The sequence below is a fragment of the Elaeis guineensis genome, chromosome 13 (genome assembly GCF_000442705.2).
Source record: "Elaeis guineensis isolate ETL-2024a chromosome 13, EG11, whole genome shotgun sequence".
Classification (NCBI taxonomy): domain Eukaryota; kingdom Viridiplantae; phylum Streptophyta; class Magnoliopsida; order Arecales; family Arecaceae; genus Elaeis; species Elaeis guineensis.
In genome coordinates this window covers 27,722,545-27,735,854 of record NC_026005.2, presented here as the reverse complement: position 1 = coordinate 27,735,854, position 13,310 = coordinate 27,722,545, and positions in this window count along the sequence as shown.

Below are 13,310 nucleotides of genomic sequence, written 5' to 3'. Positions count from 1 at the left end.
CACTCGTGGCACACCAATCTCACTTCCCGAACCCTAGGTAGAAACCCTAGGGTACACACCAAAAATCCTACGCCCAATTTTCTCTCTTTTCTTTCTTTTTCTCTCGGAAGGTTTTGGACCTTTACCTCACACACAAGCCTTTCTCACGCCCTAAAGTTTCTCTCCTAAAATTTCTACGCACATCCCACCTTTCTCCTCTTTTTAAAACAACGTCGAACGCGTCTTATCCGCGTGAGAGGATAAAGATAAGTGGTTGCACATTTGAATTCAAATCAAATTTGAATTCAAACGAAAACCAACTTATCCCTATCCTTTTGGGTGTGAGAAGAGAAGGGGCGTGGCTCTTTGTGTGTGAAAAATGTTTCACGAGAAACCTTTTCTCGTGTAAGTAATGTGGCACACAAAATGGATAAGGATGAAGGGGCAAGTGATAAGTTATCCATTCAAATTCAAACATGCTTTGAATTTGAATGGCTAACTAATTATTTTATCCATCCATATGGCGCACAAATGAGGGCGTGGGGAAGGGTTTTGCGTGAGAAAAATTTCATGAGAAGTTTCTTCTCGTGAATTCAAATGGGTGCAAGGAAGTTGGGTGTCGCAGGGAATTTAAAACAAGGTGGTTTGATTCAAATTGAGCCAACCTAGTTTAAAATAGGTTAAGCACAATTAGACCAGATTAAACCCAACATAATTAGGCTTAATTAGGCTTAATAAAATCCTAATCAAATCAGAAATTAACTAAACCTAACCCCTGATCAAATCAGGGACTAAACCACTTTAGCGATTAGGTCAACATTTAACCTAATCGGGTCAATCCAAACTGAATCCAATTCAATTGGACTTGATCCAAAAATAATTACTCAATCAAATTGAGTTAATTAGTGATTAAATCACTAATTAAATCTCTCATAAATATTGAGTCCAAATTTGATGGACAATCAGGCATCAGAGACCATCGATATGAAACCCTGATCAAAGAGTTCAAATTTCAAATTCAAAATTTGAAATTCAAAATTTTGACCCCGGTACCCAAAATGTGTGGAACTCATGATCAGAGAATCCTAATTCTCAATCATAGAGTCCCAGATAGATAAGACTTATAATCAGCCATCAGATCAGAAAAGAACCTCTAATGTGTGTGACCCCGCAGGTTCGAACCTAAGCCGGTAGCACAGGAACCAATTTCTGTACTAATCGAAGTGACCATCTAGCAATGGTACCCGATGATCGGATAGGTCGAATAATCACAATCGTAACATTCAGAACTTACATGAATATGGTTACCGTATAATTCATCCCTTTTGACCCCTGTGTTTAGGATGACTCAGGGTTAAACTGTCAACCCTGATGAGATCATCCGAATCATGCTCAACTCAATTAGTCCTGTGACTCCTCACTAGGACTACCCTGGCCAAGGTTTTGCTAAATTGAAACACGACTGTACACAGCTCCTAAACTGGAGTGGTCAATCCCATCTTGACACACGCACCGACAAGTCAAGTACTTGACTACACCCAGTAGCCTTCCGTCACTGAATTAGAAATTTAGGTAGTCCAGTGCCTAAGTGCAGTGAGTTGCTTGCAAGTCACCGTGACGGTCTCAGGTTGGAGGGACATTTATACCCATATCCCATCGGAGCAAATCTTGACAGCAGAAATAGCTTCAGAGTTGGTCACGTTCAGTGCAGATGTACCATTACATCTCATCTGTATGCCATACCAGTGTCTCCACACTCTTTGGTTATGAGGACAACCAACCCATATGGCACACAACGACCTATGCTCGATAAACGTTGTCGTCCTTGGTAACAACGTATCATTTGGTCGCGAACATGTTTAAGGACTAAGCGACAAATCCTCCTTTGTCGAGTCTAAATAGTCCTAAGGACTTCACCACAACACAGGAGTTCATTAGAAGATGAAACATTTATGATGAAAAAATATCAAAATAACTTTTATTTATTTATAATTCATGTACTAATACAAAAGGAGTACAACCGTCAACAGGCTGATGATTGACTTTGGGACATTATTCCCAACAATCTCCCACTTGGCCTAAAGCCTATCGGTGCAGTATCTAATACCCATCTTCGACTTGCAGTCGTTGAACTCCTTCACCGCAATGGCTTTAGTGAATGGGTCGGCCAGGTTCTCCTTTCCGTCGATCTTCTGAAGGTCGACGTCACCTCGATCCACGATCTCTCGGATGAGATGGTAGCGGCGCAGAATATGCTTCGTCCGCTGGTGTGCCTTTGGTTCCTTCGCCTGAGCAATGGCTCCAGAGCTGTCGAAGTAGAGCAGAACTGGACCAACAAGGGAGGGTGCTACTCCGAGCTCGGTGATGAATTTCCTCAGCCACACCGCTTCTTTGGCAGTATCTGATGCAGCAATATACTCCGCCTCGCATACTGAATCAGCCACAGTGTGCTGCTTGGAACTCTTCCAGCAGACAGCCCCACCATTAAGGGTAAAAATAAATCCTGACACACTCTTGCTATCATCGCGATCAGACTGGAAACTAGAGTCTGTAAACCCTATAAGTCTCAAGTCCGATTCACCATATATAAGCCACTGGTCCTTAGTATTTCTTAAATACTTCAGGATGGTTTTAATAACCTTCCAGTGATTCTCTCCTGGATCAGATTGGTATCTACTCACTACCCCTAGTGAGTATGCCACATCTGGTCGTGTACATGTCATGGCGTACATGATAGATCCCACTGCCGAAGCATATGGAATCCTACCCATACGCTCTCTCTCTTGAGGTGTTGTCGGACAATCTCTCTTCGAGAGAAAAATTCCATGGCCTATCGGTAGATAGCCTTTCTTGGAATTTTCCATGCTGAACCTTTTCAGCATAGTATCAATGTACGTGGACTGGGATAAGCCAAGCAACTTTTTGGATCTATCCCTATAGATCCTCATCCCTAGGATGTAGGAAGCTTCTCCCAGATCCTTTATGGAGAACTGTGACGATAGCCAAATCTTTATTCCCTGTAATGCAGGGACATCATTCTTGATTAAGAGAATGTCATCCACATACAATACAAAAAATACTACTACTGGACCATTAGCCCACTTATAAATGCAGGGCTCTTCTCCATTCTTAACGAAGCCATACGTTTTGATCGTCCTATCAAAACGTATGTTTCAACTCCGAGATGCCTGCTTAAGTCCATAAATGGACCTCTGTAGCTTGCACACCTTAGACTCATCTGTGGATGTGAACCCTTCAGGTTGTATCATATACACCTCTTCGTCCAGCTCTCCATTTAGGAAAGCTGTCTTCACATCCATCTGTCAGATTTCATAGTCCAGATGGGCAGTTATCGCAAGCATAATCCGAATGGATTTGAGTATTGCCACAGGAGAAAACATCTCGTCATAGTCTATACCATAACGTTGACGATATCCCTTGGCAACCAGACGGGCTTTATAGGTCTCCACCTTTCCGTCGACGCCCCTCTTCCTTTTGAAGACCCATTTACACCCTATGGGTTTTACTCCTTCGGGTGGGTCAACCAATGTCCACACATCGTTGACCTTCATAGACTCCATTTCGAATTTCATGGCCTCTAGCCATTTCTCAGAGTCAGGTCTCTGCATTGCATCCATGTAGGTGATCGGATCCTCATCGTTTTCATCAAGTTCGACAGGATCACCATCCCGGACCAAGAAACCATAGTATCTGTCCGGTTGATGTGGTACTCTACTAGACCGCCTTAAGGGTGCATAATCAATGGGCTTCGGATCTGATCTAATCAAATCTGGTTCAGGTTCAGTAACATGTGTCGGTTTTTCCACCTATCGAACTTCGTCAAGTTTGACTTTAGAGGCAACAGTTTTTTCACAAAGGAACTCTTTTTCTAAAAAAATTGCCTTAAAACTGACAAACACCTTTTGCTCATCAGCAAGGTAGAAATAATACCCTTTGGTCTCTTTTGGGTACCTTATAAAATTATACTTGTCAGACCTAGGTCCAAGCTTGTCTGTAATTAAAAGTTTAACATAAGTCGGACACCCCCAAACCCTAAGGTGCGAGAGTACTGGCTTACGTCCTATCCATATCTCATATGGCGTTTTGGCTACAGACTTACTCGGAACTCTATTTAGAAGGTAACAAGCCGATTCGAGCGCATATCCCCAGAGGGAGATCGGCAGACCAGCAAACCCCATCATGGATCGAACCATGTCTAACAGGGTCCGATTCCTCCTTTCAGACACACCATTATGCTGTGGTGTTCCAGGAGGAGTCCACTGAGAGAGAATCTCATTCTCCCTTAGATACATCAGAAACTCATTGGAAAGGTATTCACCTCCTCGATCAGATCGAAGAGTTTTAATACACTTTCCAGTTTGTTTTTCTACCTCATTTCGGAATAGTTTGAATATTTCAAATGATTCCGACTTATGCTTCATTAAATAGACGTACCCATACCTAGATAGGTCGTCTGTGAAGGTTATGAAGTAGAAAAATCTACCTCTTGCACTTGAGCTCATGGGTCCACATACATCAGAATGTACCAGACCTAAGAGTTCACTGGCTCGCTCACCTTTTCCAGTAAAAGATGACTTGATCATCTTCCCAAGAAGACAGGACTCACAGGTTGGAAGTGATTCACAATCACTAACTTCAAGAATTCCTTCTTGAGCCAACCTGTTTATCCTGTTCTTATTGATATGACCTAGCCTACAGTGCCAAAGGTAGACTTCTGACACATTATCTATTCTAGAGCGTTTACCGAAGTTTTGAACCACATTAACAGGCTGTGATAGTAAGTAAATTTTATTATTTAATTATCCAACAAATATTGTAACATCATTCAAAATGATATTGTAAATATTTTCTTTTATTAAAAAATCATAACCGTACATGGCCAAAAGGCCTACAGAAATAATATTTAATAAAAAATTTGGACAATAGTGACATTCACTCAGAATTACATTACGAGAATTGATTACAAGACTCATGATTCCTAAAGCTAGAACTGGAACTTTGCTTCCATCTCCAATGTTCAGGAACCTCTCGCCTTCATCAAGTCTCCTACTGACCTGCAGACCCTACATCAAATTACAAATATGATAAGGGCTTCCGGTATCCAATACCCAGGCAGTAGTATCACAAATCGAAAAGTTGCAAGGAGTTATCATATAATTACCTTGCTTCTTCTTTGGCCTGTTCGGGTCCAGGGAGGCAATGTATTGAGGATAGTTCCTCTTCCAATGCCCCTGCTTCTTGCAAAAGAAGCACTCTGCCTGGCTCTGGTCGTGCTTGCACTTCTTGGTCTGACCCTGTGCTACTGTCCCAGCATGAGATTGCACCTTCTTATTTTTCTTCTTCTTGTTCTTCTTCCCCTTCTCAAAGGGTTGACGACGAGAAGAAGACCCTCCCACTACATTCACCGACTCCTTATGGAGTTGGTGATCCTTCTCAAAGTTCTGCAGCAACCCAAACAATCCGTGGTAGTTTACTGCAGGCTTTGTCATTAGAAAATGAGTAAGAAATGGGAGGAAGGACTTGGGCAAGGAATTAAGGATCGCATCCTTACCGAGCTGCTCGTGCAGAGGAAAGCCCAATTTGCTTAGGCGCTCAATCATCTCGATCATGTACAGTACATGATCAGTGACTGAGGCCCCATCCCTCATCCGAGCATTGAAAATGGCACAACTAATTTTATGCCTTTCAACGTCGTCAGGCGTGCCAAAGGAGTCATTCAACATTTGAAGCATCTCCTGTGGCTGGGTGTTCTCAAACCTTCGGTTGAACTCGTCATTCATTGCTGCCAGCATAATACATCGAACGGTGGTGCGGTCATTGAGCCACTTCAAGTAAGTGTCTCGGATCGCCTTACTAGCGTTCGGAGCTGGCTCCTCAGGTGCTGGATCCGTTACTACATAAAGGATCCGCTCATGCTCAAGGATGATTTTCAATTTTCGATACCAGCTATCGAAATTGGGTCCCATGAGCTTGTCATTATCTAATAATGATCGGAGCGACAGGATAGTGGCCATAGCTGCATAAAAAAAAATGAGACCTCTATTAGTACATAAATTAATACTAAAGATTTGGACTTTAGTCTAAAATTTTTTCCAATATTTTTACAAACTGGTAGCCTCATCCTCCAATTCGAGGAATTGCTTTAATTCCTTAATGGGTACTAGAATCCACACAGACTACACACGAGCCCAACTTTGATTGGTCAACCCATGTGCATCTATGGGAAGGTTCTTAACCAGTTGTTTCTCTAAACAATTTCTAGTAATTGATTTTACCCTAGAACCTAATCAGTAGGCTTTGGCCTCCACTAAAAAGATCTGGTTAGGTCCAACCATTAACATGACTTAATTTAGTGAATTAGACCAATAAATGATCAGGCCCGACTTTGACCGGCCAACCTAACCACCATCAGAAAGACTCAATCAAATTATCATATTATGAATAATAATTTCATTAGCCAGTGAGCACCAGGCCTTTGGGCCTCCAATGATCATTGAACTAATGGACTCATTATCATTCACTTAATGGGAGGCTATGACTTAGTTATCATTATAACTTAATCATTTTAGGGACCAAATAATTTTGAGAATTTTATTAAAGAATAGTAGAGAAGAAATCATCCAGCCAATTTCAATCCTCCCACTGACTTCACCAAGTCAGATTAAAAAAAGATTTAATTAAAGCTAGCATTAGGAGCACCTAAATCAGTCACACTGATTTACCTAATGACATGGGTGAGCTCTAATCACCAAGTGATCTAATCAAAATCTAACTTACCAGATTGGCCAGGTAAGTGAGATCAGTGGTGGGGATTTGCCATTAACTCGTCAATGATCGAATCAATGCGAGTAGCTCCCGCTTAAGAACCACTGGTCAAAACTGTCAAACTTACCTTAGACACCAACCGGTTCATTAGTTTTAATTTTGATCAACTTACTAAATAGGGCTCCACTGCGTAGCCATGAATTAAGTCCATCTTGGTCTAGTTAAAAACATGGACCCATTCAACTACAACTATTGAAGTTGAGTCTAGAGTATCCTTGACCTAATCTAATTCAACTTTTAATTAGATTTGACCAATTACTCCATTTAGTCCATTTTTTAAGCTAACCTTAGGTCTAACCCAATTTTGGACCTAATTCATCTAACCCATTGACCCACAAGTTTATGCAATTGTCTTAGGTCTTAATTCACAATTCTAGACCTACTAGACAACACTTAATTTTTTTAATTAAGTCTTGGGCTGATGGGTCAGGGTTTGGCATTTCGAAAATAATTTTTAAATTTTGAAAGATTTTATTTTTTGTTCACCAAATGTGTTGACTCATTTCACAAACGGGTCAGCACAATTCATAAACAGCAATCCTATTGCTCATTTCATAACAGAAAATAACTCAAAATAAATCATAAATTTTCTTTTAGATCTAATCTAACACATTCATGATAAATTTTATAATTAAGTCCTTTTACTGCTTCATCGGCATGGGATATAATTGCATCGGCACCCTTACCGCCATAGGAGACCCCATCGAATGGGAAGAGAGGGCCTTTAAACCCTACTTTTCTCCTATGATCGGACGGCCATGGCAACCAACCTAATTAGATTACTTGCTACTTGGATCAAGTATATCTAAATATACCAATCTCAAAATTTAAATTTTGAATTTCAAATTTCAAATTTCAAATTTTAAATTTCAAATTTGAGATTTCAACCAAATTTCAAATTTCGAATTTTCAATCTTTGAATTTTAAATTTTGAATTTTGAATTTTAAATTTCAAATTTTGAATTTCAAATTTCAAATTTTAAATATGAAACTTCAGATTTTGAATTTCAAATTTGAAACTTCTAACAAATTTCAAATTTCAAATTTCAAATTTCAAATTTTTTTAAATTTTGAATTTTGAATTTTAAATTTAAACTTATAGATTACACCTTAATCTATGCATGCATATGTATATCATATTCTAGAACCTGGCTCTGATATCATTTGTAGCGAAAATTTAGTGCAGGGGCAAAATGGTAATTTTAAAACTTTTTCAAAATTACTATTTTACAGCGAAATTATTAATTAATCTTATTAATTAATACTAATTAATCCTACACTAGGATCTAAATATGATACAACAGCATGCATTTAAATTTGAAATTCAAATTTGAATCAGTAAACCTTTTACAGTACTGTGTTCAGAACACATCACCTTTTGCGGGTAGTCGATCACCGCAATCTGATCATCGTCGGGGGGCTCTGATCATCACATCACAGTCACATAAATATCTGACCTCTGCGGATCATCCACATGAAGCTCCCGTCTGATCAGCTCCTCACGAATGCTAGTTCGTGATTTCACCCTTTTGATGGCAGATGTTGATCGAACTCCTTCGATCAATGCGTGCCGACTCTTCAGATGCTTTGGATCATTTGCACAGTTGCTTGAGAGGCTGATGGATCTCTCCCTAAAATTTGGTGGACTCACAACATTCGTGGCACACCAATCTCACTTCCCGAACCCTAGGTAGAAACCCTAGGGTACACACCAAAAACCCTGCGTCCAATTTTCTCTCTTTTCTTTCTTTTTCTCTCGGAAGGTTTTGGACCTTCACCTTGCACACAAGCCTTCCTCACGCCCCAAAGTTTCTCTCCTAAAATTTCTACGCACGTCCCACCTTTCTCCTCTTTTTAAAACAACGTCGAACGCGTCTTATCCGCGTGAGAGGATTAAGATAAGTGGTTGCACATTTGAATTCAAATCAAATTTGAATTCAAACGAAAACCAACTTATCCCTATCCTTTTGGGCGTGAGAAGAGAAGGGGCGTGGCTCTTTGTGCGTGGAAAATATTTCATGAGAAACCTTTTCTCGTGTAAGTAATGTGGCGCACAAAATGGATAAGGATGAAGGGGCAAGTGATAAGTTATCCATTCAAATTCAAACATGCTTTGAATTTGAATGGCTAACTAATTATTTTATCCATCCATATGGCACACAAATGAGGGTGTGGGGAAGGGTTTTGCGTGAAAAAAATTTCATGAGAAGTTTTTTCTCGTGAATTCAAATGGGTGCAAGGAAGTTGGGTGTCGCAGGGAATTTAAAACAAGGTGGTTTGATTCAAATTGAGCCAACCTAGTTTAAAATAGGTTAAGGACAATTAGACCAGATTAAACCCAATATAATTAGGCTTAATTAGGCTTAATAAAATCCTAATCAAATCAGAAATTAACTAAACCTAACCCCTGATCAAATCAGAGACTAAACCACTTTAGCGATTAGGTCAACATTTAACCTAATCGGGTCAATCCAAACTGAATCCAATTCAATTGGACTTGATCCAAAAATAATTACTTAATCAAATTGAGTTAATTAGTGATTAAATCATTAATTAAATCTCTCATAAATATTGAGTCCAAATCCGATGGGCAATCAAGCATCAGAGACCATCGATATGAAACCCTGAACAAAGAGTTCAAATTTCAAATTCAAAATTTGAAATTCAAAATTTTGACCCCGATACCCAAAATGTGTGGAACTCATGATCAGAGAATCCTAATTCTCAATCATAGAGTCCCAGATAGATAAGACTCATAATCAGCCATCACATCAGAAAAGAACCTCTAATGTGTGTGACCCCGCAGGTTCGAACCTAAGCCGGTAGCACAAGAACCAATTCCTGTACTAATCGAAGTGACCATCTAACAATGGTACCCGACGACCGGATAGGTCGAATAATCGCAATCGCAACATTCAGAACCTACGTGAATATGGTTACCGTATAATTCATCCCTTTTGACCCCTGTGTTTAGGACGACTCAGGGTTAAACTGTCAACCCTGATGAGATCATCCGAATCGTGCTCAACTCAATTAGTCCTGTGACTCCTCATTAGGACTACCCTAGCCAAGATTTTGCTAAATTGAAACACGACTGTACACAGCTCCTAAACTGGAGTGGTCAATCCCATCTTGACACATGCACCGACAAGTCAAGTACTTGACTACACCCAGCAGCCTTCCGTCACTGAATTAGAAATTCAGGTTGTCCAGTGCCTAAGTGCAGTGAGTTGCTTGCAAGTCACCGTGGCGGTCTCAGATCGGAGGGACATTTATACCCATATCCTATCGGAGCAAATCTTGACAGCAAAAATAGCTCTGGAGTTGGTCACGTTCAGTGCAGATGTACCATTATATCTCACCTGTATGCCATACCAGTATCTCCACACTCTTTGGTTATGAGGACAACCAACCCATATGGCACACAATGACCTATGCTCGATAAACATTGTCGTTCTTGGTAACAACGTATCATTTGGTCGCGAACATGTTTAAGGACTAAGCGACAAATTCCCCTTTGTCGAGTCTAAATAGTCCTAAGGACTTCACCACAACACAGGAGTTCATTAGAAGATGAAACATTTATGATGAAAAAATATCAAAATAACTTTTATTTATTTATAATTCATGTACTAATACAAAAGGAGCACAACCGTCAACAGGCTGACGATTGGCTTTGGGACACTATTCCCAACAGTATGACCCTATAGGTTCAATTCTATCTGTGAGATATACAATGATCTCTATCATAGTATCATTGAAATTTTTTTTAATAGATTGGAATAATTTTACTCTAACTCATCAAGGATTGTCGATCTAGAACAACCCTTGTGAGCTCTCACAATCCACCAGTGACACCCAGCAGTATGTAGTGACAACTCAGTAGAATCGAAAAGAACCTCAAGGTGTAGTTAACGTGTGATTCAGTCCTTCTATCATGAGTTCCGACTAGATGGCAGATCATGGATAAATCGTCAAACCTTAATATTAGTCATATGATAGATTCAATCAACTCAAGTCCAATTGTAATTCTTATAAAAAATTTTTTTCATCAATCACACTACTGTAGCCATAGACTCTCGGACTTAACCTCTCAAATTTTATAGGACTACTCATCTCTATCAAGATCGATAGATCCCATCTTGATACGTATCCTACTTCTATAGTGGATCAACTATCGCCAACATCCACTACAAGGGCTCATGAGATCAGATTTATGTGTCAGTCAAACTCCAGCAGCCTCACTACGAGCAATCATACCATCTCAGATCAAAGAACCATTCACACAACTACAGTATCGAGACAATCACTGATGATCGAGTAGAAATTCAAGTAATCTCTCATATGGTCATGCTCAGTACTAGTTGTTCTCTAACAACTATCCGCACTTATCGCTCAGTATCTTTATACTGTAGACCAGAGACTCATCTACTTCGAAAGAAGTGATCTGTGCATAGGTCTATTTAGATTGATCACTGTCCTCATAATGATTCTATGATCAGAAGTATTTAGGAATTAAATACATGTTTCTAATTCTCAATACTTTGAGAATATGTATCGAAAATTAATTTCATGGACGATTCAAAGACACATCACACTTGAATAAAAAATAAACTTATTTTTTTATTAATCAAATCAATATATTAAGTACAAAATTATGTCTTAAATTTATTACAATGTATCAGCCATATTGGCTTATAAAACATACATCTAACAATCTCCCACTTAGACTAAAGTCAATTTGTCACTAATCTAAATCCCATCTTCTCAAGATGGACTTTTATTTTAGGCTGGCTCAATTGCTTTGTCAGTGAATTTACCACGTTGTTCGTAGAGTCTACTCTTCACATCTCGATATATTTTTTTTCGAGGTAGTTGCGTATGATATGGTACCGTCACTCAATGTGCTTTGATTTCTGATGAGACCTTGGCTCCTTGGCAAGTGCTATGGCTCCATTGTTATCGCAGTAAAGTGGTATGGCATCCGATGTCATAATCTCAAGTTCTATGATGAATTTTTTGAACCAGAAACCTTTCTTTGCAGCATCCTAAGAAGCGATATATTCAGCCTCTGTGGTCAAATCCGCTATAATGGGTTGCTTTGAACTCTTTTAGCTAACTGTGCCTCTATTGCAAACGAACATATATCCTGACGTAGACTTTCTATCATCAAGATCAGACATGAAGTCTGAATTAGTATACCCCTCGACTCGCAATTCAGAACCTTCTCCAAAGACCAAGCACAAATCTTTAGTCCTTCTCAAGTACTTAAGGATATTTTTTACAGCTATCCAGTACTCCTTGCCTCGATGTGACTGATACCTGCTCGTGACATTTATAGCAAGGATAATATCAGGTCAAGTATATAGCATAGCATATATGAGGCTCCATATGGCTAAGGCATAAGGAATCCTACTCATGCACTGAACTTCCTTAGATGTGATCGAACATATCATCTTGGAAAGATTAATACCATGCCTAAGAGGTAAAAATCCTCTTTTAGAATTTTTCATGCTGATCCTCTTCAGCACCTTCTCTATGTATAGCTTTTGTGATAGGCCTAGCATCCTTTTCGATCTATCCCTATAGACCTTTATTCCAAGAATATAGGATATTTTTTCTAGGTCTTTCATAGAAAATTCCTTAGACAACCATCTTTTGATCGTGGTCAACATGAGAATATCATTTTCAATGAGGAGAATATCATCCACATACAATACGAAAAATATTATTGCGCTCCCACTGACTCTTTTGTACACACTATTGGGGTGGATGTCTGGCTAGGACACCATCCCTCAGAACTTTTTCGATACCGCATGATGCAGCAGAAAGAAAGAAGAAATAAAATAAAAATAATCAAATACGTGGATCAGCCAAAAAAGGGCTCACTTCCACGGGACATGCAAACTTTACTATGAGAAAAAGAAATATTACAAGAGGAGATCTCATCCTCAACTCTAGTACACCCAATTTCTCCCTCACAAGAAGTTTTTTCTCACAAAAGCTCTCTCTAGAAAAAACCTCTAAACCCCTGAAGTGACCGTTGTCCGCTATCCAGAAGCCTCCTTGCTCCTTCTCTTCTCAGCACCGCATGCTCTCTCTCTCTTCACGGGTTATCTTCTCCTCCTGGGCTCTTCTTGGATCAACGCCACACCACCATAGGTCTTCTGTTCCCAAACAGGCCTTTTATAAGGCTTAAAATTAATTAGATTAGATTTAGGAGTCCTAATCAGGCCCAAATCAAAACTCAAAAAACCCCTAAGCCATCGGATTAACATCAAAATCAACCCATGCCCTTCGATCGGACACTGATCCACAGAAGTGTCGTGGACCGCGAGAAATGCATGGGAAACACCCATGTGGTGGTCTGTGCACTGCCCGATCCATGATGGATCGGGCAAACAGGCTCCCAACGGGTGCCTGGGCCTGGGCCTGGGCCGCACCCTATATGCCCGGGCCTGGGCCGGGCACCGCACACAGGGCCA